Below are 26220 nucleotides of genomic sequence, written 5' to 3' on the forward strand. Positions count from 1 at the left end.
CCTCCGGTGTGGAGTGTCAGCCTTACACAACCCTGAGAGGGAGTCCCTTCCTTACCTCTCCCTAGGCTCAGCTCTCACAGGCAGTATCAACTTTCACCCTCACCCAACTTTGTGAGGTAAAGTATAGCATCACCATCACCATCCCATTTCACAGATGGACATGTGGAGGATGGGAGAAGTTCCACAACATCCTCAAATCCCACAGGCAGTACATGGGGTGGCTCTGAGTTAACCCAAGCCTACCTCCAGAGATTAATCATCAAACTTTTTATCACCCACCCCTTGTGAAGAAAATATGTGAATATGCCCATTCATCGAGACCTATCTATTTACAAATTATGTACATGGAGGACTGTATTATCTACTTTATATAAAGGCACAAAAACAGACATATGAAAACAATGAAATGAAATGAAAACACTCTTGTCTTCCTCACACACAAAAGTGGGTTTTCTTTATGTTTTTCGGGCTGTGAGTTTTTCCTACTTTGGAAATATTTAACTGCTATGCCTTTCATTCTGACCTGTTCTAGGCTAGGGAGGTGAATTAGTCCGGACTCTTCCGAGAAATACTATGTATATAGATTTATATACACATATGGAATATATAAAAATATATACGCATGTATATAATGCATATTATATTATATGTTATTATACTGTATCATTATATAGAATATGTTACTATAATATTATTATTATAATAACAAAGAGATTGATTTATGATAGGACTCATTGTGTGGAACTGACTCACACGATTATGGAGGCGGAGTGGTCCGACAATCTGCTCTCCACAAGCTGGAGACGCAGGAAAGATGGTGGTATAATTCAGTCTGAGTCTGAGAGCCAGGGGAGCCAGTGGCGTAAATCCCAGTCCAATCCCAAGTGAGCAAAGATCATGTCCCAGCTCAGCCAGGCAGGCAGGAAGGGAAGGAATCCTCCTTGTCAGTGTTTTGCTCTTTGCAGGCCCTGGACAGACTGGAGGAGGCCCGGAGGGTGGTCAGCTTTACTGACTCTACTCACCCGAATGCTAATTCCAGTAGGAAACACACTCAGAGACAAACCTAGAAACAAGTGTTTAATCTGGGCACCCCATGGCCGGTCATTATAGGGGCCCAGGCACCTTGACCTTTTCTTGATGCATAGTCTGTATAGTTTTCCATTTCTGCTATTGCATATCACCACAATATGGCTTAACACACATTTATTTTCTTAGAGTTCAGGAGGCCAGAAGTCTGCAGTCAGTCTCACTGGGCTAAAGACAAGGTGATGACAGGGCCAGGTCCTTCTCAGGTGCTAGGGGAGAATCTGTTTCCTTGCCTTTTTTGGCTTCTAGTGGCCACCTAGATTCCCTGGCTTGTGGCCCCTTCCTTCACTTATAACATGCATCATTCTGCCCTGTGCTTCCATCGTCAAGCTGCCTTTTACCTTGACTCTGACCCCCTGCATTCCTCTGATGAGGACCCTTGTGATTATATTGAGTCCACCTGGATAATCCAGGGTCACCTCCCCCCCACCCCCTACCCCCACCACCTCAAGACTCTTAACTAAATCATATCTGCAAAGTCACTTCTGCCATGTAAGGAAGGTTCTGGGGATCAGCTGGAGATCTGTGGGGACCATTGTTTAGCCTTTCACAACGGCTCTCACAGTTCTTGCCCAATTGTGGCCATCCTCAGCCTCAGAGCTCCAGAGGACAGAGGTCACTGCGTAGGGTCACCAGGCAATCTGGTTTTCCTGGTGTTTGCACCGAAAATCCCACATCTCCCAAACCTTCTTAGTCCCAGACAAACCAGGGTGGTTTGCTCCTTTACAAGGACAACAAGGTGCACAGAGCACAGTGCCTTATACAGTGCCTTACTTACAGCCGACACTGATGAGAATTTTTTAAAAGATTTTATTTATTTATTTATTCATTTATTTGAGAGAGAGAGAGAGAGAGAGAGAGAGAGATGACCTGAGCAGAAACCTAACCGACTGAGTCACCCAGGGGCCCCAACACCGATGAGTATTAAAATGACCCACCTCCTGGGGCTGAAATAAAACTCCCTCAAAGTCTCTCTAGACTTCTCGAATCCCTTCAACTCCTCTTTATGGCCCAGGTCATCCCCAGAATCCCGAATGTGTATCTGAGTCCCACCCTCATTGCACACACTCTCTCTTCTTATGTACAGAGCACAACGTATGTATAACTTGATTCACAAAAGGAAGCCCTGATGTTCCACTTAAAATGTTAAACCCATGAACCCAGATGTTATATGTGTTCTATTCATATCCCATTTAGCTCATCCTACCTTGCCAGCACCTCGCCAGCACCTCGCCAGGCATCTATGTAAAACTGCAGAGCAATGAGGTGGTAAATGAAGATGGAGAAAAGAGCAGGGCATGAGGGTCTTCAATGGGGACAAATTATTGGTAGGGATAAATTCAAGGCCATCAGCTAAAACAGCACTTCCTAAATTTTAGTAACTTTTGTAGTTTTTGAAGTATGTTGCCATATCTATTTATTACCTGTACTCATTCTTTTTTACTTAAATACATTTAAAAAGAAAAGTAAAGTAAAATAAAAAGAGAAGAAAAGTAAATGCTTATTAAACTCAAGCTTTTTTCCCAATACACATTATAATAAATACGGGATTATTGGAATGAAAATCCTAGTCCATATATGTATCAATTACCTGTTGCTGTGTAACAAAATACCTCAGAACTTTGTGATTTAGAAGAACACTGAATATCTCACAATTTCTGTGTATCAGGAATTCAGGTGCAGCTTAGGTGGGTCCTTTGGCTTGAGATCTCCAAGGAGACTGCAATCAGTGTATTGGTTGGGCTACTGTGGTCTCAAGGCTGAACTGGGGAAGGATCCACTTCCAAGTTCACTCTGGTTGTGGGCAGGATTCAGGCCCTCAAAGGTGGTCAGACTGAGGATCTCAGTTCCTTGCTGCCTGATGACCAGAAGTCACCCTCAGTTCCTTGCCACGTGGACCTCTCCATAGGGCAGCTCACACCTTGGTAGCTGGCTTCATTAAATTAAGCAAGCTATAAAACTGAGGGAGTGCTAATAAGACAGACATCACAGTCTTTTGAAACCAACCACAACTTGAAAGTGCTATCTCATCACCTTAGAAGCAAGTCAGTAAGTCCAGGCCACACTCAAGGAGGAGGAGAGTATCCAAGGGTGTGAATACCAGGAGGTAGAAATCATTAGAGGACATCTTTGATGTCTGCCTACCCCAATATGATATCTGAAATCAACTTTCTTACTCTTCGGGGTCTCTGGCCATCCCTCACATTCAGAATGCAGTGGGTTTACTTTGGCACAGGTGGCAGTAGATGAGGGAACTGTGGGGTTGGGGAGGGTCCTCCAGCCACAGAGAGATCATGGTTAAGATGTGGCTATTGGGAAAGAGGGGGTGAGTGAGAGGCTGCACCTGAATTGGTTAACTGGAATGCAAGAACCACACTGTGGAAAGAGGAAGCTGGAGAGTTTTCTGAACGAGGAGGAAATTTGAGAACAATTTAGCCAGCCACTATCTTCCCATTGTACATATCAGGCCCACCTCAGTGGGGAGTTAAATAATAGTTTCTTCACCTGCAGAGAAAATTATTTTAGATAGATTTTGACAGGTAGCATTTGACAGAGGTGGATTTGAGATGAGTTCGGTCGATTTGGATGTAGATTTTCCAAATTGTTCTTTGCTGTTCTACATATGTTAAAAACTCCTCCAATTCCTTGAGAATTGAGAGATCTTATCCAATTTGCTAGAGCCAAGGTCAGCAAACTACAGGGGCCAAATTCAGCTGGCTACCTGTTGGTTTACAGTCTAAGAGCTAAGAACTTTTTTTTTTAACATTTCGAAATAGTTGCATTTTAAATGTTTATACGAGTACCTACCTACTAGCCTTGATTTTGCCTCTTGACTGGCAAGGCCTAAAATATGTATTATCGGGCCATTTAAGAAAGGTTTGCCAACCCCTACTCTAAAGTTCTCCAATGCCCTATACTCCGCCCCAAAAGGGGGATTCAAAGAGATGAATTATGTTGTTTCAGAAAGAAAGAGAGGGAGGAAAGTGGGGGAAGGAATGGAAAGAGGAAGGAAGGAATGGTTCCTACCACACACAGCACTCACAGTCCTTCATGGTACCAGAGCCCACCTTCACCTGTGCTGACTTTATAAGTCCTTGAGAGGTGATGCTGGTGCAGGGAACATCATTTCAAGATCTTCCTGCCTTTCACTCTTCAAAATCTCTCTGATTAGAAAGAAATGGAAACATTCTCTAGATTAAAAAAAAAAAAAAACTCTTTTAGGAACCAACCAAGAAAGAAAACAGAAATGTCACTGGCTTTAAAATGTGAACCCATTATCAGGAAACTATCGTGATAGTGATTTACAGGAGAAAGGAGAAGCTCTCAATAAAAACCCTCCATCCAAGAGACAGAGGGGAGAGGGACAGAAAAGAAATAGCTCCAAAAAGAAGTAGCAAGACACCCAGAACTCAACAGAGGGAGACATAAGCAAGAAGAGTGCATGCATTTTTTTTCCTCTCAAAGAGGACATAACTCACAGAAATCTCAGTGTCTTTTGAAAGATTTGAAGAGTTTCCCAAAAGCATTGCCTTTGGAGCAACCCTTTCAATGGCATACCACTGAAATTAGAATAGAACAAATTTGAAAACCCTAGAGACTGAAACCCATGGCAAAATTATGAATCTGTGGCATGAAGGGAAGGGACTGAACCACAGGAGAGAGAACCTTTCTGTTTCATAACCTAATCACCAACATTCCCAGTCAAGAGCAGAAAAGACTTGCCTGAAGAAATCTCTGACTTTCTCAACTTCTGAGGCCAGCATTTTCAATTGGAGTCATACCACTTCCTTCTTCTGTCAAAGAACAGCTTGAAGATGCTTATTTTAAAAAATATTACAATGCTCCTTGGAATTAGGTTGTAACAAATGAATGCATTAATGAGCATGGAGTGGCAGTTTCTTAAAAAGGTAAACTTATGCTTATCATAGGATCCAGTCATTCTATCCCCAGGTATTTACCTGAGAAAAATGAAAGCATATGTCCTTACAAAGACTTGTCCACAAATGTTCATAGCAGCTTTATTTGTAAGAGGTGAAAGCTGGAAGCAACCCAATGTTCATCAATAGATGAGTGGGTAAACAAATTGTGGTATATATACACAACTGAATATTCTTCAGTAATAGAAAGGAATAAACTATGGACACGAGCTATAGCACTTATGAATCTCATACTAATTATACTGAGTGAAAGAAAGAAATCAGACTAAGAAGAATATAGGCTGTATGGCTCCAGTCATATCAAACCATAGGAAATGCAAACTCATCAATAGTAACAGAAATCATATTTTGTCTGGGGATGGGAGGTAAGAAGGAAGGGATTACAGAAAGACATGAGGAAATTTAGGGGGATGATAAGTTTGTTCATTGATTGTGGTGAAGCTTTTAGGAATGCGTACATACATCAAAATTTGTCAAATTGTACACTCTATGTACATGCAGCTTCCTGCATGTCAATTACACCCTAGTAAAGCTGATTAAAAACATTACCTGTTAGAAAACTCAATGTTGTTAAGATGTCAGTTCTCCCCAACTCGAGCTATAGATTCAACACAATCCCAATCAAAATTTTAGCACACTATTGTGTGGATATAGACAAACTGATTCAAAACTTTATATGAAAAAGCAGAAGACTCAGAACAGCCAACACAATATTGCAAATGGAAAACAAAGTTGGAGGACTGACACTACCCCACCTTAAGTCTTCCTATAAACCTACGATAATCAAGACAGCATGGTACTGGAAAAAGAATAGACCCGTAGATCAATGGAACAGTAGAGAGAGCCCAGAACTAGACCCACATAAATACAGCCAATGAATCTTTGATAAAAGAGCAAAGGCAATTTAATGGAGAAAAGATAGAGAATAGTCTTTTCGACAAATGGTACTTGGAGCCATTTTGACTTCCATATGCAAAAAAAAAAATTAATTTAAATACAGACTTTATACCTTTCACAAAACTTAACTCAAAATGGATCACAGACCTCAAAGAAGACCGTGAAAGTACAAGCCTTCTGGAAGCTAACATAGGAGAAAATCTAGGTGGTTTTAGCTTTGGTGATAAGGTTTTTGATGTAGCACTGAAAGCACAATCCCTAAAAGAAAAATTGATTAAGTTGGTCTTTATTCAAGTTAAAAATATCTGCTCTGCAAAAGAATCTATTAAAGAAATGAAAAGACAAACCACACAGGTGCCTGGGTGGCTCAGTCAGTTAAGTGTCTGACTCTTGATTTTGGCTCAGGTCATGATCTCAGGGTCGTGAGATCAAGCCCCGCTTTGGGCTCCATGTTGAGTGTGGAGTCTGCTTGGGATTCTCTCTCTCCCTCTCCCTCTGCTCCCCACCCCCAGTAGTGCCTGTGCACTCTCTCTCTCTCTCTCTCTCAAAAATAAAAAGAAAGAAAGATAAACCACAAATTGGAAGCAAATTTTTACAAAACACATATCAGATAAAGGATGGGTATCCAAAATACACATAGAACTTTTAAAACTCATCAATAAAAGAAATAAACAGCCCATTTAAAAATGGGCAAAAGATCTGAACAGACACTTCACCAAAGAAGATGTATAGATGGCAAATATGCATATGAGAAGATGCTTAAGATCAGCTGTCATTAAGAAACTGCAAAGGAAAACAATGAGATATCCCAATACATCTATTAGGATGGTTAAAATCCAAAACACTAAAAACACCAAATGCTGGCAAGGATGTGGAGCAACAGGAACTCTCATTCGTTGCTGGTGGGAATGCAAAATGGTACAGCTGTTTTTGAAAACAGTTTGACAGTTTCTTACAAAGCTAAGCATAGTCTTCCACATAATCTAATAATTATACTCCTAGGTATTTATTCAATTGAACTGAAAACTTATGTCCACAAAAACATATGCACATGAATATTTGTAACAGCTTTATTTTGGTTATTCAGCAGAAAATGCAAAAAACCAAGATGTCCTTCCACAGGTGATTTAACAAATGGTGGTTCATCAATAGGGTGATAAAAAGAAATGAGCTATCAAGCAACACGAAGACGTGAAGGAAATTTAAATGCATATTGCTTAGTGGAAGAAGCTACTCTAAAAAGGCTGCATACTGTAGGATTCCAAGCATACAATATTCTGGAAAAGGTAGAACTACAGAGACAGTAATCCAGTCAGTGATTGCAGGAGTTTGGTTAAGGAGGAGAGAAAAATGGATAGACAAAGCACAGGAGATTTTTAGGATGGTGAAAATATTCTGTAGGCTACTGTGATGGTGGATACATGATATTATGCATGTATCAAGACCCATGGAACTTTATAGCACAAAAAGTCAACCATAATGTATACAAATTTCAAGAAAACAAGCAGCCAAACTTAGGAGAACAGAGGATCCCAGGATCACAAATGGAGGAAACACCACCTCTGAAGGGAATGGGGGAAAAGTAAGGAATCTTGGAAATAGAGATTGTAAGACTAAGAGCAAAAGGAACTTCACATAAGCCCTGCATTTCATTGATAAACTCGTTTTCCATGGGGGTACAGGTTAATAATTCTAATAATGCTATACATGTATGTTGGGATTGAACAATTAAATGGATGGTGGATTATGAGAACCAGGTTTCTCAACGTTACAGTGGAACTTTATGTAAGTAAGGGGAGGAGACCAGACTGGCACACGGTGTAATGGATCAGAGTTGAAGATATCAGTAAAAAGTCATTTTAACTTAAGATAGATATGGTTATATACAGAAATATTTATAGATACATGGATTACTAAGTACACATATATTTCTTTGCTCTGACAGCTCAGAGGGTTTAGACGCAATGACATCCCAATAGCAACAAACATATCTAGTGCCCAGGTCTTGGTTTCTAATACCATCCCTCAATAAAAGTAACCAGGGCTTCTTAAAGCCATGGCTTATTCTAGGGAAGAGAGAGAAGCAAGATGAGCCTGGACCATCTTGTAGGGACAGAAAGTAAGGAAGTGCTAAAAAACAAAGGAATAGTAATAAAAAATCCCCTAGCACTTGACAGGCATATGTCAAAGGGGCATAGGAGCCGACTGAGAGTGCCCAATGGTCACAGCTGAAACAATGTGGGAAAGAAAAAAAGTCCCACAATGTGGGACTGTGTGCCCAATGGTCACAGCTGAAACAATGTGGGAAAGAAAAAAAGTCCCACAATGTGGGAAAGAAAAAATACAATCCATTGTATTGGATTATAATCCAGGGCATAAAATAAAGATCTATGAGTGCATACTGATATAAATAAAGAATTGAATAAATTAATAAATGGAGGAGAAAAGCCAAATCTCCCATGCATAAGAATTCCAAAAAAATTTTGTCCTCAAGGAGGGGGAGCATAAATTACCACTACCTATGGAGGCTACACATAGTGACTTCCTTCCAAAGAAGACAGTAGGTGGGTGGGGGAAAGAGTCATTTTATAATGGGGAAAACTGACAAACACGGTCTGGGCCAGGTGATCAAGGTCAACATCAATAGCAATAAGTCGTGTTGATAATATGTAGCCTTGATATGATGTGATTAAAATGGCACTTTACCTCTGTGATATTCTTCCTCAAAACCCTTCACCCTAATCCAATTATGAGAAAAACACCAGATAAACTCCAAAAGAGGGACATCATACAATATATCTGACTGGTAGTCCTCAAAACTGTCAAGGTCAAGAGAAACAAGGGAGGTCTGAAAAACTGTCACAGCCAAGAGGAGTCTAAGGAGACCTGAGAACTAAATTTAACATGGTATCTTGGATGGGATTCCAAAACAGAAAAAGAAGAGCAGGTAAAAAGAAAAAGAAAAATCTAAGGAAATCTGAATCAACAGTGGACTTCGGTTAATAACACTGTATCGACTTTGGTTCATTAACTGTAACAAATGCACCACACCAAGGGAAGATGTTAACAGGAAAATGGAGACTGTGTTGGGGGGCAGGGAAATCATATGAGAACACCCTACACTCTCTGCTCAATTTTTCTGTAAGTCTAAAACTATTCTAAAAAAAATAGTCCATTGATTAAAAAAATAGAGTTCTGTGACTTGTGAGACGCAGCAGATAGTCTGGCCCCCACATGTCTAGACTCTTAAGACCAGGGTCCTTCTCTTCTGCAGCTAACTGTTGGCTTGCCTTTTGAGATTAGTGACTCACAGGAACTTTCAGTCCAGACCAGTGCTATTTGCGAAGAGCTGGAAACCCCATCTTTTAAGTCACCCTGATGCTCTTCTTGTAAGTTGGGACCTTTTGAATGTCCTGCCTGTGTCTCTGAATGGTTAACACTGCTCATGTGTGGAAGGGGGAGGGGAGAGAGATGAGCTTACCCCCTACCGAGTTTATGGACGCTCAGGAACATCTACCATATACAACTTAAGCCTCATGTTTATGTCTGGGAATATATTACATGCCATCTGCCTAACCATTTGCCATGTTATAAATTAAGGTGACATCAACAATGCTACATCGCCAAGGAGCACTCTGCTGTCTTCCAGTTTGATATTTAATGGGTTTTGTTACCAAACTCTTCTTACAAACATGAAAAGAACAGTTGCAAGCCTTCTGGAGGAGCAGATGGGCTCGGAGGCTTCCCAACACAGGCTCTCGGGGAGAGTTACGGGGTTTACATTTTCTTTGCTAGAGTGGACAGGGTCGTGGTTGCTGTTAGGGAGGGCAAACCTTCTCCCTGTCACTGCCTTGCTGCGTGAACTTGTGCAGGGTTATATCACATCTTGGAATCTCAGTTCCCCCACCTGTAAAATGGGGGCAAAAGCAGCCTCAACCTCATAGAATTGCTACAGGCTTTCAAGGAGAAAAGTCAGCCTTTCTCTAACTGTCTTTGACTCACGGTGAGAAACAGCGTTCACACTGAGACCGCACGTGCATTATGTGTGCCCACACACCTGCAAGCGTACACACACGTGCTCACACGTGCCTGACATAGCCGAGGCCAAGTCTTCCCTAAATAAAACCAATCTATACGCACTGATAGTTTCCACTCTCAGTCTATTCTAATCTACTGTTTGGTCCTCTTCCGTTCCACAGGCAACCCAGTGAGTTCACTTGAGCCCCACTAAGGCTTACAGCCTGCAGATTAGAAAACATTAAGATAGTGTATTTAAATACATAAAAAAGGGCAATGACAGTTATGCAATCAACGTCAGCCGCTAATATTGCTATTAACGGTGTTTTTATGAACTGGGGCAAGGTTGCGTGGAAAAGGAGGAATGTAAACGGCGTCAGTGTGTTCGCATGGACCCAGTCAGTGGGCTGCTTCTTTCCCAGCCCCAGTGAAGCATCTATTAACAAAAGCAGCAGCACTTCAGGAATTCAAATGTCCACTTCAGTGTCCTTACCGAAGTCCAAGGGCTGACTCAGGGAGGAGACTCTCTCTGCCCTCAGCTCCTTCCTGCCTCCCAGAAGGTCAGCTTCTCTTTCTCCCTCACTTCTGCTCTTCCTGACTCCCCAGCACGGCTGAGCTCCCGGTGCCCACAGCAATGACCTGCTCATTAAAGCGCCCCGTATTGGCTTCCTTCCCTTCCTGTTTCACTCCCTTCCTCCTCTGCCAGCACTGGCTGGGATCATCTCCAAAACCAACGGCTTGCACTCACATTCGAGTCCCAGGGGCTGCTTCTGGGAGAACCTGACCCAAGACGGTTCTGTGTGCACCACGTACATTTTCAGTCCCTGCCAAGCGGGCCTCACAGCAGATATCGGGGTATCAAGACCTATGGAGTTATTGGAGCTAGTGCCACTCATGCTGGCTCCAGGTACCTGCTGGGAACAGGTAAAGATGCTCCACCAATCCTCACCCGCGCGGGGGCCAACCTTGAGGACCTGGCCGCTTTGCTCTTTTGTCACTTTCTCTTTCTGCGGATGAAGCCCCCATCCCGCACAGGTGTGGGTGGCTAAAGGCTTCTTCAAAGAATGCATTGACGTCTATGCGCCCATCTTTTTTGTTGGCTTTCCAACTAAAAAACCAAAGTGCCCTGATCTCAGGCATGGAATACATTTATTTGCCTATCTCTCTTAAAACATATCTAATATCCTCCAGGTCGGTAAGGGCCACCCCCTGTAGCACTCACTGGCATACCCACCAACCTGCATTTTCTTCAGACAGAACATATCTTTTATTGGGCTTGTGTCTGTGATAATGATACAGGTGGATTTTATCATCCCTTTCACCCTACTAGTAATGAACAAATTCACTGCGTATTACTGTGGACTTGATCTCTGGCAAAACACTACTGGAACAAACAATTTGATTTGTCAACACCTTTACAAGGGCTCCTCAATCAATGTCACAAATCCAAATTTAAACAGCAAAGTACATTTGACTGCAGGACCCTGGACTGATTAGAGCTCCGAGTTCAGAGAATTGCTCCAGACAGGGCAGCAATCAGATTATTAACTCCATTTGAAAATACTCTCTGCTGCCTGGGATTAGCATGCATATTTTGATATAGATCGATAAGCAATCTCCTTTCTATAAGAAATGCCTGCAACATTCATTTGGCTGATCAAAGGTAGATATCAGCTGGCTGTGACAGCTAGCTATTGTTTCCTCACTTTCTTTACAGAGGAACCTCTATTAAAAAAAAAAATTCTCTGGCTCTTTTTCAGCTAATGGTGGAAGCCAACAGAGAGCCACAGAATTCCATCTCCTTCTCAACACTGAAAGACAATTAGTGCAGAAGGGACTTGAGGGTTTTTTTGTTTTGTTTTGTTTTGTTTGAGCTAACTTAGCCCATTTCCACTGTGTTCACTGACAAGAAATGGCAAGTTTCTTCTCTCTCCTCTCCCTAGTCCCTTCCACTCTGGCTTATCTGCTGCTGGAGTGGTGGTCCCAGTCTGGGGAAGGTGGAGGGATGGCACCCGTTTTCTGCCACCTGGTTGCTTCCTTGCTGAGATCAAAGCTCACATGTGAAGCCCCTGATACTGTTTTAAACTGGCGTATGCAGGTTTGGATTCTGGGTGGGGAGGGGGATTGATGTATTGCTTTGAAGCATGTTACTCAATCCCTCTATCCTGTCTCTTTTCCTGATTCTGTTACGTCATTTCTTGTTGAAAATCATTTCTTTTCTCTTTTTTAAAAATATTTTATTTATTTATTTGAGAGAGAGAGAGAGAGAACACAAACAGGGGGAGTGGCAGAGGGAGAGGGAGAAGCAGGCTCCCCGTGGAGCAGAGAGCCTCGCATGGGGCTCAATCCCAGGACCCTGAGATCATGACCTGAGCTGAAGGCAGACACTTAACAAACTGAGCCACCCAGGCGCCCCGAAAATAATTTCTTATTCATATTCTCTATTTTGTGCATCTCCAAATCTTTTCCCTCCCGCAAACTCTTCCTTATCGACCAACTCAGTCATAAAAACCCAACTTAAAAACCAACCGATTGTTTTCTTCTGCCCAATGATCCCAACACACAGAAATCAAAGTACGTTCTCTTTCCAGATAGATTTCTAAGTGACCAATGCAATCTATAGAACAGTTTATATGGCATAATTCAGCTTTTTTAAAAAAAATAAAAATATGCCTGCATTTCTTTGTGTCTTTATATTCACTATATATGTAAATATTCACAGCATAATGTATATATGCACACACATACACACACATATATGACAACACCTGTAGTCACTGGTTATAGAAGGCCAGATTCATGGGAAACATTCTGTTAAGTTTTTATTTAAACTCCAGTTAGTTAACACACAGTGTAATATCCATTTCAGGTGGACAATATAGTGATTCAGCACTTACACATGACACAACAAGCACCCTCCTTTACCCTGCTTATCTGTATTCTACTTGAATTTTGAAAATCTTCGTATCATGTTTCAGTTCAGGAAAACAGTTACTTGAGAAGTGAGAATCAGAGATGTCTCCCACATATTCTCTGCGTGTATAAGTTCTGATTTGTTCTTAGGCTTCCTGCCATGAGATGTCACCATGTTTGCCTTATAAGCCAAGATGGCACATTTTGATGGCTGGGTCTGGGTGAGCACATCACCAGGCTTGTGTCAACAATATGGCACCTGCTCTGTGCACACTAGGTGGGTGGTGATGTGCTCCTAAGGATTATTTGATTTGTTTTAAAACCTCAGTAGTCTGAGTGGATTGTGGGGGAGTACAGCCTCAATGAGTGAAACCCTGCGTTTTAGTACGGTTGAAAATAAATGCCTTTGGAATACAGTCATAAGGTACGCCGAAAACCACACAAATGGAGAATATTCAGGTAATTGCTGTTGAACACTGTTCTAAAAAGGTCAAAATACGCAATAACTATAACTTTATAATACTTCAAGTTTTTGAAGTGGTTGAAACAGTACTTCCGTAAACTGTTTAATTTTTTTATCTGTGTGGAAAAAGGGTTCACTAGGCCTAACTTGTGTCCCAGTAACTCAAAATGCTCTGTGAAGTGGGATTCGGGGACATCCTTTGGGTTCCTTATCATAAATATCATTTACAGGCTTCCACATGAGCTCCCTGAATCTGCACAGCAACACGGTGGGCTTTGTGTGTTTATTCCCATCATCCAAATAAGGAAACAGCTTTAAGTGGTTTAATTAATTGCCCGGGGAATTTCCATTCAGATCTGACTATAAAGCTGGGGAGAAGACAGACTTCTCCTTCAACAGCATCAAGAACCACCTCACAGCTGACTTTCAAAGTCCATAACTGGGTTGTGAAAGTGGGATTGGTGGAAATAATCTCTTTCTCAGGAAAACCGCAGAATTGATTCTAATGATTGACATGGATGGGATCTTGTTCATGGGTCTCAAATTCTAACATAAAGGAGCTGAAGAACTCCACCATTACTGGTAGACCTTAATTATGTTGGTCTAGAAAATCTAGCTCTAACAGATAATTAGAATTGACAGAAACGTACGTAAACATGACTTTTACTTGAGGCATGCTTCCATTTCTTTCGGATTAAACACGCATCCTGGCTGAACCTTTTACTAGCCAGGTAAGCTTGGTGAAATTTCTTATCCTTTCGTGGCTTTCTCTATCAGAAAGGATGACAATAAGTGTATTTACCTTCTGGGGTGGCTGTGAGGTATAAACGAAATGACACATGGAAAATACTTAGCCTAGCACTGGGATATAGAAGGTGCTCAATAAGTATTAGATATTCCTAGTAACAACAACAATAAATTTCCTCAAGCCTTGGTTTCCTTATCTATCCAGACAATCAGGAGCTAGAAAATAAGTGAATTTCTTTCTTTTTTAAAATAGATTCTTCTACTTATAACATTTTCTGATCTACTAAGGCCTTTAGGTCTTTCCTCCTTTGCCGTGAAGACTTAAATCTTACCTGCAGAAATTGCAAATGACTGTATTGTTTCCAGTGTTCTTAAATTTTCCAAGTGATTTCATATACTTTAGCTGTCCTGAAACATCATGAAATGAGGTAAACACAGAATTACTTGAGAAATATTTATTAAGCATCTACTGTGTGCCAGGTATTGTGTTAAATGCCAGCAAGCAAAAACGCTGATGTGCTCACCCTCTACCACCTCAGAGTCTCATGCAAAATTATTAGCCTTATTTGAAATAAACATATGTGGAAGTGAAGTCACCTGCGTGGTGAGCATCAGAACCTGGGGCTTCTACACCTTCGTTTTGCTCCATGAAGAATGTGGGCTGGTGACCTGCAAGCCACAAAGGTCTTGGGAAGGGAGGGAAGGAAGGAAGAAAGAAGGGAGAGAGGGAAGACAGACACATTTACCCAGGATTAGGTGACCCAGGTCAACTATAAAATCAAGCTGGAGTTCTAGCTAGAATAATACATGGGAAAACAATTTAATTATCATCTAATAAACACAATTGGATAGGCAGAAAGGATCTGTCCATGGAGAGAAAACCAAGGAGGAAACTACTAGCTTGACCTTTGTCACCCATGACCTTGATGTGCAGAATCCAGGCTTGTTTTCACTGTGCTCTTCCCTCCAGGGTCTTTGGGGTTGGAAATCCAGAATTCCATGTGCCTAAACATGTTCCTGGAACCATCAGATCTAGTTGCCTTATGGGCCACGAATTTACAAAGGAGGGGATTTTTCAGAAGACCTTGCCACACCAAAAACCTAACTGAGGTAGGAACTCAGCTCTAAGAAGCAGGCATTAATGTTCCCTGGACTTCCATGATGCCAATTTACATGCCATTTGCTGGCTAAGAGGCAAATCCTCATGGTGCTGTCATCAGGGAAGATGGGGCAAATCTCCATTGCCATGTTAACTAAGTTTTGCCTTCTTGGTGTTGTGTGGTGACTGCCCGTCTTGGGCCTCTTCTTAAGTACGTCCTGCAACAATCTGTTATGTATAATGACATGGCAAATGTTCTTCTTTTTCCCTGACTGAGGAAGAAAAATGGTTTTCATTTCTAGTCCAATAATCTAGGACTTCCGTGGCAAGAAAAGTGAATCAAACTTTTTGTTCCGCCTGGTCAAGCCCAACAGGATATTAGGATGATGTTACTAAGCAGCCAGACCTGTGTCCTATATCAAATCACTGCTTTTTCCTTGCCGAGAATGATGTTGTTGACAAGGATTCAGACAACTGAAGACAACACTTGATGAAAAATCTGGTTTTTCTCCTTGGCTTGCCACAGATAAATCAAATGCAAAGTTGGTGAGATGCACAGTGGGTGTCCCTTTGTGAGGACAGTTTCTCCTTCTGAAGTGAAAGATTAAGTGCAAGAGGCAATCCAGATTATTGGATGGCTGCAAGAATCAATGAATGAAAAATATTCTTCCCCATTGAATAGGGTAATTTATTCTCATTGATAGCACAAGAGGTCAGAGGATGGTTCTTGTTTCATTAGCTCTCTCCCTGGGAGACAGTTCTGACTGAGGCCACTGGAGAGAGAGTCTACACAGAGATGGTCAACATTACTTCCCTGTAATACCACTGAAAGTAAAACCTGAAGAAAGACCGTAAGTAGCTATCTGTGTCCTACTACGGATGATTTCCTTATTGTGTAGGGACAAATGCCATCCTCATGCTGCCTGGTTTGATTTGGAAAATTACAGTGGTTTTTAAGTCTGCCCTATAAAGGTCATTTAGCAGGGTCCCATCAACCTGCTCTTCCAAATATATTTTGGGGGGCATTTTCTAGGTCTCTACATTTAAAAACACAATGTATGTTAATGTTTGGCACACAATAGGTATTCAATAAACAACAGCTGTATTTATTGCTAATAAACACATTGTAGCATATGTTATTAATCATGATAATTAATTTTTTCTTAAATCTCATCTTATAATTGAGTGAGAGAAGCAGAAAAACTATACATATAATTTAACATACTGTGATACAAGCAAGGATGAATGGATATACAAAACGTTACATGCAGAGAAGAAAGAAACTTCTTTGGGGTAGATGAGGAAGGCCTCATAAAGGAGGTAATGGTTGAGCAGTTTTGAAAGATGAACAGAAGTTAGCCAGGTAAGTGAGGATGGGTACACAGGGAAGGGCATTTCATGCCAAGGGAACATCATGTGGGAAGACATAAAGGCACAAACACTCAGAGTCTGTGTGCCAATCTATGAGAAGTCACTTTGGGGAGAACATGGTTTATCTTGGCAAATGTTCCATATGCATTAGAAAATAATGTGAATTCTGCTTTTATTGGATAGAATTTTCTATAAATGTCAATTAGATCAAGTTGGTTGATAGTACTGATAAAGTCTTTTATATCCTTACTGATTTTCTGTTATATCCATTATTAAGAAGGATTATTATTCTAAATCTCCAAATGTTATCATGGATTTCTCTATGTTTTTATGCAATTTTGTCAGTTTTTGTTTCATTTATTTTGAAGCTCTACTACTAAGTGTATAAAATCTTTGGATTGTTCAATCCTTTTGATGAAATTACTCCTTTATTGTTATAAAATTATTTTCTTTGTGTTTGGTAATATTCTTTGCTCTGAAATATACTTTGTCTGGTATTAATATAACCACTCTAATTTTCTTCTGATCAGTGTTAGCATGACATATTTTTCCATCTTTTTGCTTTTAATCTATTTATATCTTTATATTTAAGGTGCATATATTGGAGACAGCATATAGTTGGGTTCTTGCTTATTTATCCAACCTGACACTCTCTGCTTTTCAGCTGAGGTATTTAGATGACTTATATTTAATATGATTATTGACATGGTTAGATTAATTGCCATCAGTCTGGCCATTCGCTTCCTATTTAGTCCATTTATTCATTGTTTCCCTTTTCTTCTTTTTTGAGTACTTCTGAATTGAGTACTTTTTGTCCCTCCCCCTTTTTTTTACCTCCTTTGTTGATTTATTAGCTACAACTGTTTGTTAGTTATAACTATTTCAGCGGTTGCTTTAGAATTCATGATACACATTTTTAACTTATCATTATATATCTCAAATAATGTTATACCAACTCATATAGCATAAAGGAAACTTTGAATGATACATTTTAATTTCTCCTTTATCAGTTATTGTTCTGTTGCTGCCATACATTTTTAAAAATTTTTTTATTGTTATGTTAATCACCATACATTACACCATTAGTTCTTGATGTAGTGTTCCATGATTCATTGTTTGTGCATAACACCCAGTGCTCCACGCAGAACGTGCCCTCTTTAATACCCATCACCAGGCTAACCCATCACCCCACCCTCTTCCCCTCTAGAACCCTCAGTTTGTTTTTCAGAGTCCATCATCTCTCATGGTTCGTCTCCCCCTCCGACTTACTCCCCTTCATTCTTCCCCTCCTGCTATCTTCTTCTTTTTCTTTTTTCTTAACCTATGTTGCATTATTTGTTTCAGAAGTACAGATCTGTGATTCAAAAGTCTTGCAAAATTCACAGCGCTCACCATAGCACATACCCTTCCCAATGTCTATCACCCAGCCACCCCATCCCTCCCACCCCCGACCACTCCAGCAACACTCAGTTTGTTTCCTGAGATTAAGAATTCTTCATATCAATGAGGTCATATGATACATGTCTTTCTCTGATTGACTTATTTCACTCAGGATACGACCCTCCAGTTCCAACCACGTCATTGCAAATGGCAAGATCTCATTCCTTTTGATGGCTGCATAATATTCCATTGTGTATACATACCACCTCTTCTTTATCCATTCATCTGTCGATGGACATCTTGGCTCTTTCCACAGTTTGGCTATTGTGGACATTGCTGCTATAAACACTGGGGTGCACGTACCCCTTCGGATCCCTACATTTGTATCTTTGTGGTAAATACCCAGTAGTGCAATTGCTGGATCATATGGTAGCTCTATTTTCAACTGTTTGAGGAACCTCCATACTGTTTTCCAGAGGGGTTGCACCAGCTTGCATTCCCACCAACAGTGTAGGAGGGTTCCCCTTTCTCCACATCCCCGCCAACATCTGTCGTTTCCTGACTTGTTCATTTTAGCCATTCTGACGGGTGGGAGGTGGTATCTCATTGAGGTTTTGATTTGGATTTCCCTGATGCCGAGCGATGTGGAGCACTTTTTCATGTGTCTGTTGGCCATTTGGATGTCTTCTTTGGAAAAATGTCTGTTCATGTCTTCTGCCCATTTCTTGATTGGATTATTTGTTCTTTGGGTGTTGAGTATGAGAAGTTCTTTGTAGATTTTGGATACTAGCCCTTTATCTGATATGTCATTTGCAAATATTTTCTCCCATTCTGTCGGTTGTCTTTTGGTTTTGTGGGCTGTTTCTTTTGCTGTGCAAAAGCTTTTTATCTTGATGAAATCCCAATAGTTCATTTTTGCTCTGGCTTCCCTTGCCTTTGGCGATGTTTCTAGGAAGAAGTTGCTGAGGCTGAGGTCGAAGAGGTTGCTGCCTGTGTTCTCCTTTAGGATTTTGATGGACTCCTGTCTCACGTTTAGGTCTTTCAACGATTTGGAGTCTATTTTTGTGTGTGGTGTAAGGAAATGGACCAGTTTCATTCTCCTGCATATGGCTGTCCAATTTTCCCAACACCATTTGTTGAAGAGACTGTCTTTTTGCCATTGGACATTCTTTCCTGCTTTGTCAAAGATGAGTTGACCATAGAGTTGAGGGTCCATTTCTGGGCTCTCTATTCTGTTCCATTGATTGATGTGTCTGTTTTTGTGCCACTACCAAACTGTCGTGATGATGTCAGCTTTGTAATAGAGCTGGAAGTCTGGAATTGTGATGCCGCCAGCTTTGCTTTTCTTTTTCAAGATTCCTCTGGCTATTCGGGGTCTCTTCTGGTTCCATACAAATTTTAGGATTATTTGTTCCATTTCTTTGAAAAAAGTGGATGGTATTTTGATGGGGATTGCACTGAATGTGTAGATTGCTCTAGGTAGCACTGACATCTTCACAATGTTTGTTCTTCCAATCCATGAGGATGGAACGTTTTTCCATTTCTTTGTGTCTTCTTCAATTTCTTTCATGAGTATTTTATCGTTTTCTGAGTACAGATCCTTTGCCTCTTTGGCTAGATTTATTCCTAGGTATCTTATGCTTTTGGGTGCAATTGTAAATGGGATCGACTCCTTGATTTGTCTCTCTTCTGTCTTGTTGTTGGTGTATAGGAATGCCACTGATTTCTGTTCATTGATTTTATATCCTGCTACTTTACTGAATTCCTGTATGAGTTCTAGCAGTTTTGGGGTGAAGTCTTTTGGGTTTTCCACATACAGTATCATATCATCTGCAAAGAGTGAGAGTTTGCCTTCCTCTTTGCCGATTTGGATGCCTTTGATTTCTTTTTGTTGTCTCATTGCTGTGGCTAGGACTTCTAATACCATGTTGAATAGCAGTGGTGAGAGTGGACATCCCTGTCGCGTTCCTGACCTTAGGGGAAAAGCTCTCAGCTTTTCCCCATTGAGAATGATATTTGCTTTGGGCTTTTCATAGATGGCTTTTATGATATCGAGGTATGTACCCTCTATCCCTATACTCTGAAGAGTTTTGATCAAGAAAGGATGCTGTACTTTGTCAAATGCTTTTTCTGCATCTATTGAGAGGATCATATGATTCTTGTTCTTCCTTTTGTTAATGTATTGTATCACGTTGATTGATTTGCGGATGTTGAACCAGGCTTGCAGCCCAGGGATAAATCCCACTTGGTCATGGTGAATAATTCTTTTAATGTACTGTTGGATCCTATTGGCTAGTATTTTGGTGAGAATTTTTGCATCCATGTTCATCAAGGATATTGGTCTGTAATTCTCCTTTTTGATGGGGTCTTTGCCTGGTTTTGGGATCAAGGGAATGGTGGCCTCATAAAATGAGTTTGGAAGTTTTCCTTCCATTTCTATTTTTTGGAACAGTTTCAGGAGAATAGGTATTAATTCTTCTTTCAATGTCTGATAGAATTCCCCTGGGAAGCCATCTGGCCCTGGGCTTTTGTTTCTTGGGAGATTTTGATGACTGCTTCAATTTCCTTCGTGGTTATACGTCTGTTCAGGTTTTCTATTTCTTCCTGGTTCGATTTTGGTAGTTGATACCTCTCTAGGAATGCACCCATTTCTTCCAGGTTATCTGATTTGCTGGCATAGAGTTGCTCATAATATGTTCTTATAATTGTTTGTATTTCTTTGGTGTTGGTTGTGATCTCTCCTCTTTCATTCATGATTTTGTTGATTTGGGTCATTTGTCTTTTCTTTTTGATAAGTCTGGCCAGGGGTTTATCAATCTTGTTAATTCTTTCAAAGAACCAGCTCCTAGTTTTGTTGATCTGTTCTACTGTTCTTTTGGTTTCTAGTTCATTGATTTCTGCTCTGATCTTTATTATTTCTCTTCTCCTGCTGGGTTTAGGCCTTATTTGCTGTTCTTTCTCCAGCTCCTTTAGGTGTAGGGTTAGGTCTTGTATTTGAGACCTTTCTTGTTTCTTGAGAAAGGCTTGTATTGCTATATACTTTCCTCTCGGGACTGCCTTTGCTGTATCCCAAAGATTTTTGAACAGTTGTGTTTTCATTTTCATTGGTTTCCATAAATTTTTTAAATTCTTCTTTAATTTCCTGGTCGACCCATTCATTCTTTAGTAGGATGCTCTTTAGCCTCCATGTATTTCAGTTCTTTCTGACTTTCCTCTTGTGATTAAGTTCTAGTTTCAAAGCATTGTGGTCTGAAAATATGCAGGGAATAATCTCAATCTTTTGGTACCGTTCGAGACCTGATTTGTGACCTAGGATGTGATCTATTCTGGAGAATGTTCCATGGGCACTAGAGAAGAATGTGTATTCCGTTGCTTTGGGATGGAATGTTCTGAATATGTCTGTGAAGTCCACTTGGTCCAGGGTGTCATTTAAAGTCTTTATTTCCTTGTTGATCTTTTGCTTAGATGATCTGTCCATTTCAGTCAGGGGGGTGTTAAAGTCCCCCACTCTTATTGTATTGTTGTCAATGTGTTTCTTTGCTTTTGTTATTAATTGCCTTATATAATTGGCTGCTCCCATGTCAGGGGCATAGATATTTACAATTGTTAGATCTTCTTGTCGGATAGACCCTTTAAGTAAGATATAGTGTCCTTTCTCATCTCTTATTACAGTCTTTGGTTTAAAATCTAATTTGTCTGATATAAGGATTGCCACCCCAGCTTTCTTTTGGTGTCCCTTAGCATGGTAAATGGTTTTCCACCCCCTCACTTTCATTCTGGGGGTGTCTTTGGGTCTAAAATGAGTCTCCTGCAGACAGCATATTGATGGGTCTTGTTTTTTAATCCAATCTGATAGCCTGTGTCTTTTGATTGGGGCATTTAGCCCATTTACATTCAGGGTAATTATTGAAAGGTATGAATTTAGTGCCATTGTATTGCCTGTAAGGTGACTGTTATTGTATGTTGTCTCTGTTCCTTTCTGATCTGTGCTGCTTTTAGGCTCTCTCTTTGCTTAGAGGACCCCTTTCAATATATCTTGGAGGGCTGGTTTCGTGTTTGCAAATTCCTTTAGTTTTTGTTTGTCCTGGAAGCTTTTTATCTCTCCTTCAATTTTCAATGAGAGCCTAGCTGGGTATAGTATTCTTGGCTGCATATTTTTCTCATTTAGTGCTCTGAAGATATCATGCCAGTCCTTTCTGGCCTGCCAGGTCTTTGTGGATAGGTCTGTTGTGAATCTAATGTTTCTACCATTGTAGGTTACATATCTCTTCTCCTGAGCTGCTTTCAGGATTTTCCCTTTGTCCCTGAGACTCGTAAGTTTTACTATTAGATGTCGGGGTGTTGACCTATTTTTATTGATTTTGAGAGGGGTTCTCTGTGCCTCCTGGATTTTGATGCCTGTTTCCTTTCCCACATTAGGGAAGTTCTCTGCTACTATTTGCTCCAATATACCTTCTGCCCCTCTCTCTCTTTCTTCTTCTTCTGGGATCCCAATTATTCTAATGTTGTTTTGTCTTATTGTATCGCTTATCTCTCGAATTCTGCCCTCATGATTCTGTAGTTGTTTCTCTCTCTTTTTCTCAGCCTCTTTATTTTCCATCATTTGGTCTTCTCTATCGCTGATTCTCTCTTCTGCCTCATTTATCCTAGCCGTTAGTGCCCCCATTTTTTATTGCACCTCATTAATAGCCTTTTTGATTTCGACTTGGTTAGATTTTAGTTCTTTTATTTCTCCAGGAAGGGTTTCTCTAATAACTTCCACAGTTTTTTCAAGCCCAGCTAGTATCTTTAAAGTCATGATTCTGAACTCTAGGTCCGACATCGTACTAAGGTCCGTATTGAGTAGGTCCCTGGCTGACGACGGTACTATCTCTTGTTCTTTTTGCTGAGGTGATTTTTTTCGTCTTGTCATTTTGTCCAGAGGAGAACAGATGAATGAGAGAACAAAATGCTAACAGGTTAACAACGTCCCCAGCAAATATACTCTATACAAATCAGAAAAGACCTGAAACCAGGGGAAAAGAAAGGGAAAGAAAGAAAAAAGAAAGAGAAAAGAAAGAAAAAAAAAAACAAAAAGATAAAAACAAAAACAGAACAATACAAAAAAACTCCTAATATGATCAAATATGGTCAGGCTAGTGCACAGGTCTGTGCCACACACTAGCTTTTGGGCGTATTTTGGTCTGTTAGAAAAAAGTGCCTCCTAAAATTTTAAAGGAAGAAAGACTTATATATGTACAAAATAAGGGTTGATACAATGAAGAGATGGAAGATGACTATAAAGGTGAAAATTATAAAAGATTTTATAAAAGGAATTGATACGGTAAGAAGTTGTTTGAAAAAAGAAAGAGGAAGATTTAAAAAAAAAAAGGGAGAGAATGTGATCAGGCAGGAGACTAGAACAAAGCCATACACTATTGATTTGGGGTATATTTTGATCTGTTAGAAGAAACTGTATCTCAAAATTTTCAAGAGAGAACAACTTATATATATATATGCCAAAAATAAGGGTAACTACTATGAAGGGATAAAATATGACTCTAAAAATAAAAAATAAAAAATGTTTTTTTTAAAAAAGGGGATTGATAAGATGTTGGTTGAAAAAGGGAAAAAGAAAAATTAAAAAGAATAAGTTAAAAAATTAACTTTGAAAAACTAATGAATCATGGTAAAAAAAGCCATGAATTCTATGTGCAGTATTCCCCTAGCACTGGAGTTCTCCCGTTCTCCTTGATCGGTAAACTTGGTCTTGGCTTGCTGGCTGTTCCTGCTGATCTTCTGGGGGAGGGGCCTGTTGCCGTGGTTCCCAAATGTCTTTGCCGGAGGCGGAATTGCCCCGCCCTTGTCGGTCCGGGCTAAGCAAGCTGCTCAGGTTTGCTCTCAGGAGCTTTTGTTCTCTGCAAGCTCTCAGTACAGCTTTGAAGGACCAGGGTGAAAATGGTGGCCTCCCAATCTCAGCCCAGAGGAGCTGAGAACTGGGGGCCCCACTCCTCAGTGCGCCCCCAGAGAAAAGCAGTCAGTCACTCCCGTCTCCCAGGTTTCCAGCCGCACTCCGTGCTCACCCGGCCTGTGACCGAGCGTTTCTATGTCTGGCACCCGACCCCGTGTGGAGTCTCCAAACCCAGCAGATCCCTGCGGTGCGCTCCCGTGCCGCTCCTCCCGGGGGAGGAAGGGGAGTCTCCCCGGCTCTGCCGCTTGTTGTGTCCCTGCTGGAGGAGCAGGGGCCCGACTGGGCCGCGGATCACAGTTTATGGCCACCCCGAGCTGAGAGCCCGCGCCTCGGCTCCATCTCTGCAGCCGGCTTCCCTGCTGTGATACCTGGGAGCTCTGCTGCACTCAGGCACCCCCGGTCTTTCTGTGTCCCCGAGGGTCCTGAGACCACACTGTCCCGCGAGGGTTCCACCCCCCGCTTAGCCACTGCAGCGACGTCCCTCAGCGGAGCCGACTTCTAACAGTTCCGATTTTGTGCTCCGCGGCTCTAGCACTTGCCAGAAGCGGCCGACGGAGGCCCCCTCCCCCGCCGTCTATCCTCCCGAATATCGCCTCGGATTCACTTCTCCGCACGTCCTACCTTCCAGAAAGTGGTCGCTTCTCTGTTCAGAGAGTTGTTGCTATTCTTCTCTTCGGTCTCCTGTTGAGTTCGTAGGTGTTCAGAATGGTTTGATCCCTATTCAGCTGAATTCCTGAGACCAGGCGAAATCCAGGTCTCCTACTCCTCCGCCATCTTGCTCCGCCCTCCTGACATTTTCCAGCTTTGACTTTTACTTAGGGGAGTCACACCAATGTGCACTCACAAGAACTGGTTTTCTCTCCTCCCTGGAGACAATGGTGAGCAGACCCCTACAGTTGCTCCAAGGTACTGCCTCGCTGCCATACATTTTTTATGCTATAAATCTTACACCACATTGTTACTAGTTTTCACTTAGAGAGTTAGTTATATTTTAACGGTATTTAAATAACAAGAAAAAATCTTATCTCTACATATAGTTGCCATTTTTGGAACTCTTCATTCTTTTGTGTAGATCTGTATTTCCACTTGGCATCATCTTTCTGCCTGAAGGACTTTTTTTTACCACTTCTTATAGTGTGAATCTCCTCTTGACTTGTGTATGTCCGAAAAAAGTTTTTATTTCACTTTTTAAGTTAAACCTCATATTCTAGAATGGCTTCAGATATGCAGAAAAATTGTGATGATAGGTGGGTAGAGAGAGAAAGGTGGGGATGGTGAAACTAGCACTTAGAAAATGACATTTGAGTTGCACTAGCAATAGTCCAGAAAACACATTTCAGAGCAAGTGCGTGAGGATGACAGTGGGGATGGGGGAAAGCATAAGTCATAGAAACTGCTGAGTTGGTGGCCAAATGGTTGTGGTGATGTTGGGTTGATCATTCTGTGTCCCATCAAACAAACAAACACACACACACACACACAAAACTGGAATCACTCTAGATTTTTAAGCTGCAAGGGATTTAATTCAAAGTATTGGTGACAACATTTTTTGACAGAGCTACAATAACAAAATGGGAAATGGCTGTTACCCAGAGACACATAACCTGGTACCAATTCTCAGATGGAGCCCATGATCCGAAACGTATTGCTCTTGTTACTGGAAGCACAAGCTCATGGTGCTAACCAGTGACCTATGCAGTTGACATCAATACTAGTGGAGCCAAGATGCTGCTGGAAATGTAGATGATGATGGAGTGGAAGTGTCACCTCTACTACTGTTTGCAGTGGTATCATCAGAAGTAGACAAGCTTCTAGCTACTCTCTGCCTTCTAACTTGTCAAGAATATAACCTCCTGGCAAAACCTATCTGGAACCTAGTGGGCAAAGGAGTCTGGACCATAGAGTTTGCAGGCTTTCTGCCCCAAAGGGCCAGAGAAGACAGAAGGGGAAGTGCAGGCTGAGAGCCTGCAACACATATTTGGCACAGAGAGTAAGAGGGGGAAGGGTCAGGGTGAAACCCATAGCTTCTGATCGTGCTGGAGAAGGGTATACTAGCAGGCTGTCCCAACGGTCTGTCGATTATATCATGGCTTCCTGTTCTATAGGAAGGCCTGAATCATCCCTTGGCTCAAAGAGATACAACTTGGTGTCTGGCTTTGAGAAATATACAAGTGCAGATGGGTCAGGTGGCCATGATGTGCTTTCCTGTTGTAACAGTTGCCATGATTGTGGTTGAGTAATTAATTGGGTGAGATTATAAGCTCCATGAGGGTAGAATGTGTTTGCTGTGGAATCCCGTATATCCTTGGCATCTTGAATGGAATCTAACACATGGTAAGTACTCAAGAATTTGTTGAAT

Source organism: Eumetopias jubatus, unplaced genomic scaffold, assembly GCF_037043125.1.
Source record: "Eumetopias jubatus isolate StellerSeaLion01/CBP00866 unplaced genomic scaffold, mEumJub1_p1.0 scaffold_10, whole genome shotgun sequence".
Lineage (NCBI taxonomy): Eukaryota > Metazoa > Chordata > Mammalia > Carnivora > Otariidae > Eumetopias > Eumetopias jubatus.